Source organism: Eriocheir sinensis, unplaced genomic scaffold (genome assembly GCF_024679095.1).
Source record: "Eriocheir sinensis breed Jianghai 21 unplaced genomic scaffold, ASM2467909v1 Scaffold51, whole genome shotgun sequence".
In the NCBI taxonomy this organism is placed as follows: domain Eukaryota; kingdom Metazoa; phylum Arthropoda; class Malacostraca; order Decapoda; family Varunidae; genus Eriocheir; species Eriocheir sinensis.
Window position 1 is genome coordinate 341649 of NW_026111843.1, and position 7255 is coordinate 348903.

General features: G+C 45.2%; 1 long non-coding RNA gene across 3 annotated transcripts in view; it reads left to right on the forward strand.

The window, feature by feature from the left end:
* Positions 1-6156, forward strand: part of LOC126992846 (uncharacterized) — a 53338-nt gene extending 47182 nt beyond the window's left edge. The window contains exons 1-7 of one of the 3 annotated variants that reach the window (XR_007747120.1): positions 2783-3777; positions 3929-4008; positions 4160-4280; positions 4674-4821; positions 4984-5233; positions 5340-5489; positions 5694-6156. This is a non-coding gene — a long non-coding RNA (uncharacterized LOC126992846). Of the gene's footprint in view, positions 1-2782; positions 3778-3928; positions 4009-4159; positions 4281-4673; positions 4822-4983; positions 5234-5339; positions 5490-5693 lie in introns of those variants that run through there. The other 2 variants (XR_007747121.1, XR_007747122.1) reach the window with 2 other exon arrangements.
* The last annotated feature ends 1099 nt before the right edge of the window (positions 6157-7255 follow it).

Here is a 7255-nt window from a genome sequence, read left to right on the forward strand (position 1 = left end):
AAGTATTAATATTCCTTTTGAATAAAAAGTCTTTCCTTTTGTTAATGCAGCAATTATTTTGCACACATACGTATGCAGAAAAACACCAATACAGTAAAAGTCCAATCATCCGAAAATCCCAGTGGTATGAATCTGTAGTTTGTATATTTTAAAGTGACTGACAAAAAATATAAAAATGAAAAACATTACAAAAAAATACATAGAAGTATCAAAGGTGCCGAGCCGTGGGTACAAGATACAGAAGACTCAGGCGAGGTGTGAATTAAGTCTGCGTGTTGCCCTAATGTACAGGTGTCATCTATAATCTATCTATCTATCTATCTATCTATATATCTACGTATCTCTCTCTCTCTCTCTCTCTCTCTCTCTCTCTCTCTCTCTCTCTCTCTCTCTCTCTCTCTGTGTGTGTGTGTGTGTGTGTGTGTGTGTGTGTGTGTGTGTGTGTGTGTGTGTGTGTGTGTGTGTGTGCAGAATGTATGGTGCAATTGCTGTTCTGTATAGTGTCAGAATGTTTAGGTGAGGTCAGGTTGTTTTGGGTGAGGAGACAGCATGAGGAACATTGCTGACAGCAACGCCGCCACCCTCAGAGCAAAACAAGCCAGGAAGTTGTTTAGGGTGGAGACAGCATGAGGAACATTGCTGACAGCAACGCCACCACCCTGAGAGCAAAACAAGCCAGGAAGTTGTTTAGGGTGGAGACAGCATGAGGAATGTTGCTGATGACGACACCACCGCCCTGAGAGCCGCCAGCGAGAGAAGAACAAACTGGGCGTCTGAGGTGAGGGCTTCTGTTTTAAGTGCTAGGGCTTTGTGGCGACTCACACTATTCGCTGAGATGTATATACATGCAAGTTTGTATAATGTATTTTTAACTGTCTTTATGTACACGTAGGTTAGAATTATAATATACAAACTTACATGTATATACAGTTTCAGTGAAATGAGTGAGGAGTCACCACAAACCCTGAGCACCCAAAACAGAAACCCTGCCACGGTTAAAACACTCAATCATCAACCCTTCCCAGCGACTACTGATATATCCGTGGGTAGCACCATGAAACTAAACAGATATAATTGCCTCCTTTGTTGTATAACTTTGCAACAATAAACCATCAATCAATCAACCCTTCCCAGCGGTGTTCAGACAGACATGACAGGGAGATCATGTGGGTCGGGTGGAGCTAATTTAAAACGTCATTATTTCTTTGTCTATGCCAGTAATGGCCTCAAAATGAGCTGCTATCCCTCCCTCCATCCTGAGTCACACACCTGCGTCTCTTTTCCTATTTGAACCATTACCGTTAATAACCAATGAGCGGTAATTCCTTGTTAATGATTAAGTAAATTGCCGCGGTGTTCAAGACGGGGATCGAGATTATGAGGGCCAGGTCAGGGTGGAGCTAATCTAAAGCGTCATTATTTTTTTTATCTAAGCCATTAATGACCTCAACATGAACTGCTATCCCTCCCTCCATCCTGAGTCATACACCTGCGTCTCTTTTCCTATTTGAACCATTACCGTTAATAACCAATGAGCGGCTGTCCAACTCCCTTATGCAAGAGTTAGCCAGCATCTTCTTTATTTCATCACTGTTACTGATGCTAAACTCTGAAGTAGCCTTTCCCTAGTTTGCATCAATACACTGCTCCAGTCGTTTCAGAATAAATAAGCCATTTCTATTCTTTTTAGGTCGTTTTACGAACAGTAGGCAATTACAGTTTTGTTTATTATATTAGTTGCTACTCGCTCTATCAAGACAGCTCCCCAATCGTTTAAAAATAAGCCATTACGATTTTTTTCTCGATCCTTACAGAGACAGTATCTATTATAGTTTTGCAGAATGCTTTTTATCTTATTTGGCATCTTATTTTCAGGCTAAGGTCATCCTATAATTCCTTGTTTTCATTTATTTCATGCGGGATTTTATGCTTCCTCGCAAATCATGTTTTTTTTGTCGTCCTTCTCCCTTCCAAACTCCATATGCACAGTGCTTTCCGAAAAAAAAAAAAAATTCGGCCACCTCTTTTGATTCTTTTTTGTAGGAGCAGCGAGTAGCGTTTTTTTTTATTATTATTGTTTCCTTTTTTGTGCCCTTGAGCTGTCTCCTTTGTTGTAAAAAAAATGAAGCAAACAAATCAAAACTCACGAGAAATAAAATTGTCGTCCTCAGAATATGTAACAACGAGGAATAATATGTACTTAACCTTTCACTGAACCCTCTCGTAAAACCACAGCCTCTTATAGTACAAAAAAGAATATAGATTGGTTGTGTTAACACGCCGACATCTCTTTTCCTATCTAATCAACTGGCGCTTCTGCTGTCATGTATTCTATTAACCTATAACTGAACCCTCTCGTAAAACCATAGTCTCTTATAGTACAAAAAAAAAATAATATAGATTGGTTGCATTAACACGCTGACATCTCTTTCACTTCCTAACCATACAAGTACTATTCTGTCGTCATATACGTATTCCTGTAAACCCAAAGCCTCATGGAAAAGCAAAACCTCGGCATTAAAAAAAGGAAATACACGAGCACTACATCATCTGGAGCTAATGATGCTGCCGAGCCCTGGACGCGGCAGCCACGAGTAATGACCGCAGCAGCCCCGCCCACCGCCATCACTGCTCCCTGGGCGGCCCGCACGTTAGACAAACCTGAGAACTGTAATTCCCTGTGCTCGTTAGGCCGCCTCACCCGTCACGGGCTCGGCTGAGGGGTATATATACCTGGGACGGCCACAGAAGACAGTAGTATCCTCGACACAAGGCTAAAAACAGCAATGGCGAGAAGGCAAACTTTGAGGAGTCTTCTCATACTCCTCATACTTACCAGTGACGTGCTCGCCCACGTCATCAAGATACAAAATGGTGTAGGGTGGTCGGAGTCCTTCCGAGTTCCAGCTGGCCCTGGACACTCGATGGACTCTGACCTGCAGGACCTTCCCTCCGCTAAGGACACGGTGGAATCCAGCTTGGCATCTCGCGAGGTGCTGGCGAGGTTCCTCCGTGTCGCGGACAGCAACGGACTGCACTCTGGCCCTGGTCTCGAGACGATTCGAGACCGAGCCAGGCAGGCGAAAATCGCGGCGGGCGTTTTAAGTGGGATAATCCACCGACGGAAGAGGGCCCTGGGTGACACGGATAACGAAGGTCTTACGCCTAACTGGTTCTCTCGCCTGGCCGAGAGAAATGTTATTTTTATCACCAGGGTCTTCAGATCTCGGCGGTGGGGGAGGTACAGGTACACGATGAGTGTGTCCTCCCTCATACTCTTGGTGTCCACGATCACGCAAGTGTACCTGGACAGGCAAGGTATGGGGGATATCGGCGACACCTCGACTTACCTGGATTTCTACTGGCTCCTGTACGACGTACTTAATGAGGTCAAAGAGTTTGCGGACTCGAATTGCTATTACCCCACCTATTGGCCCGCCGCGTTGCTCGCCCCCGACCACTGCAATCCCTACCGCCTGGTGGAGGAGACCCGCCGTGCCTTGGTAAACAGGTGGTGAAATTCAGACTGAATTTAGGTCATTTACTAAATCTGGGTTTTGGTGTGGAGGATAAAAAAAATATCGTGCTTGAGACCGTAAGAAATGGCCTCTTGTTTGTGTCTTTCTAACATTATTTTTTTGAGGCAATAAAAGTCTCCTGGAAAGTGATGCCAGAGTTGTTTAAAGTTCATGCCTCGGGATTTCCAGGCTTGCGTGCGGTGTTACCTCCACCAGGCGGATGGGATGATGGGATCGAAACCCGCTGCTGACTCAACAGGTAAGCATATTTTACTGTATGCTATCTTTGCTTGCGTGTTGCAGCGGTGCGCGTGTTACAGCGGTGGATATTAGTTTAGTCCATGATTTTGTTGTGTCTTTGAACTTGCCATTGCTCATTGGGTTTATCCCTCTCCTGACTGTTATTCCAGAGTGGAAGGGAACTGCCTGCACCTCCTTTGTTTCTGCGGTAACGTGCGGTGAGGAAAGCTAAGCCATTGCTGCCATCCGGGTAAGAATCTTTAACTGTACAATCTTGGCTTGCATATTACAACATTAATATTAGTGGATTCGTCCACATGGGATGTTCTCAATATGCTGTATCATTGGTCTCTTTGAAAAAACTGTTGCTCATTGTGATTCTCTCTCTAATGTTTATTCAGGGGTATGAGGACTGACATGAAGGACCTTCCCTCCATGATGGTCACGGTGGAATCCATCCTGATAACACAGATGCTCCTCCCCATGCTGACTTGGGCAACGAGAGCCATTGCCCCGCCACAGGTAAGAATGTTTTACTGTACCATCTTTGCTTGCGTGTTACATCAGTTTATATTATCGGCTTCGTCCACATTTTTATTCTACATCATTAATAACTTTATCATTAATAACTTTGAATTGGTAATGGCTCATTAGATGTATCCCTTTCCTAACTGTTATTCAGGGTGAGGAACTCGCCTGAATATCCCCTTCCGGCCTTGCTGTAACGAAAGCCATTGCGATGGAGCCGTTGATCCATCACGAGTATGGATATTTTACTTGGATATCTTTGCTCGAGTATTACAGCAGTCTCTATCTCTATCTATCTCGGTTTCGTCCACATGTTCTCTATATGCTATGATTACTCTCAAACGACTATTACGTATTGGGTTTATCCCTTTCCAAATTCCTCTTCAGGAGTGAGAGGAACTGACCTGAACATCGCCTTCCTGCTTGCTGTAGGGAAAGCCTCTGCTGCTGGCCCTGCTGGAGAAAGTCTACCGTCTACGTCATTGTGCACCAGTACCCAAGACGGCCAGGCAGCTGGGAACACAAGCCACCACAGGTAAGAAATCTTTACTGTATTTTTGCCTTTAATATTACAGCGATGTATTTGGTAAGTTTCCTCCAAATCTTTGTTCCCTATACGCTATTTGATTAGTCTCTGAAACGAGAACTGCTCATCGGTTTGTGTTGTTCATTTCCTAATTGTTACTCCGTGTGGAAGGAAGTCTGCACCCACGCGGTCATTCTCCAAAATGGCGCATCGAGTCGGTTGTTCCCTGAATCCCCTGCAAAGCCTTCTCTCTGTGATGGCCACGGTGGAATCTAACATAATGGCACAGCCGCTGGCGAGTGTTGGAGTCTGACTACTCTCTGGCCCTGAGCTCGAGACTTCAGATGAAGCCAGACAACCGAATATCTCCCCTGCTCCTCCCCGCGGTGCTTGCCTTGCCTTGCCTTGCCGAGTGTACAAGGTTGTGCACAACTATAGCGACGGAATGGATCACATTATACACTTGGGTGCCGATGAACACTCCTCCCCGCGGTGCTTGCCTTGCCTTGCCTTGCCGAGTGTACAAGGTTGTGCACAACTATAGCGACGGAATGGATCACATTATACACTTGGGTGCCGATGAACACTGCTATTACCCGACATACTGGCCCGTCTCGTTGCTCGCCCCTGACCACTGCAACCAACACTGCCTTCGATAGAGCCTTTGCTGCCACCAGGTAATATTTTTTTTTATTATTCTGGTATCAATTTTTATCCTTCTCTTGCATATTAGAGCATTATTGTACGCATATTAGAGCATTATTGTCCACATGTGAATGTCCTCAATTTAAGTATGCTAGTCCTTTCTCTCAAGTTATTCATGAATTTTTCCATTTTCCGGCTGTCTCTTTGATTTTTTTCATTCCCCTTGTTGTCCACAGGGGTGGGTGGGTGGAGCCTGGCCTGGACCTCCCCTTCATGCTGTTCCTGCTGGAGAAAGTCTACCTCCCCTTAATGATCCTGCTGGAGAAAGTCTACCTTCCCTTCCTGGTGAATTCAGTTTGAACTTCAACCCCTGCGTATTCTAGGGCCCGGCGGTGACCGTCTTTAGATTCAGTGACATGCCCGAGTTCAGTTTGAACTTCATCCCCTGCGTTTTCTAAGGCCCGGCGGTGACAGTCTTTAGATTCAGTGACATGCCCGAGTTCAGTTTGAACTTTATCCCCTGCGTTTTCTAAGGCCCGGCGGTGACAGTCTTTAGATTCAGTGACATGTCTGAGTTCAGTTTGAACTTTATCCCCTTCGTCTTCAAAGGCCCGGCGGTGACCATCTTTAGATTAAGAGACCTGCCTGAATCTGTTTGAAAATCATCCCCTACGTTGGATAATAGCGGTGCTCTACCGAAAACCCTTTGACCTGAATAAGTATGTCATGAGCTAGCCAGTAAAAATTCAGAGAAAACCCTTTGACCTCAATAAGCATGTCATGAGCTAGCCAGTAGAAATTCACTGAAAACCCTTCGACCTCAATAAGTATGTCATGAGCTAGCCAGTAGAAATTCAGTGAAAACCCTTCGACCTCAATAAGCATGTCATGAGCTAGCCAGTAGAAATTCACTGAAAACCCTTCGACCTCAATAAGTATGTCATGAGCTAGCCAGTAGAAATTCACTGAAAACCCTTCCACCTCAATAAGCATGTCATGAGCTAGCCAGTAGAAATTCACTGAAAACCCTTTGACGCGGCGGGCCAATAGGTGGGATAATAGCAGTTCTCGTCCGCAAACCCTTTGACCTCATTAAGTATGTCTTATAAGAGCCAGTAGAAATCCAGGTAAGTCGAGGTGTCGCCGATATCCCCCATACCTTGCCTGTCCAAGTACACTTGCGTGACGGTGGGTCCAAGAGTATGAGGGAGGCCACACTCATCGTGTACCTGTATCTCTCCCACCGCCGAGATCTGAAGACCCTGGTGACGAGGACAACCTTCATCTCAACTAAGCGAGACAGCCAGTCAGGCGCAAGATCTTGGTGTATGCTGTGTGTCCAGGGTTAGCTGGAACTCGGAAGGACTCCGACCAGCCTACACCATTTTGAATCCGGATAACGTGGGCGATCACGTCATCCGTAAGTGTGATGAAGAGTATAAGAAACTTCTTCCAAGTTGGTGTTCTCGCCATTGATGTTGGGAACGAACGACACAACACGCGAGAAATCGAGTGATATCAAGACCGTGTCGGGGTTTATGACTGCCTTTTTTTGTGTGCGTGTGTGTGCGTGTGTGTGTGTACGCAAGATTTATCCCCTAGTATCAAAAGGGGAACGGGCCCTTGTCCGAAGACGCCCCTTGGAAACTAGCTCTGTACTTCTTCAATGTGGGATTTTCAGGCTTTTGGAGTTTCAACTTTGGCTGTTGTAATTATTTCAACTTGGGCTGTAGTAATTATTTTAACTTAGCCTGCAGTATTAAATTTTTAACTTCAGCTTTTGGAATTATTTATAGTA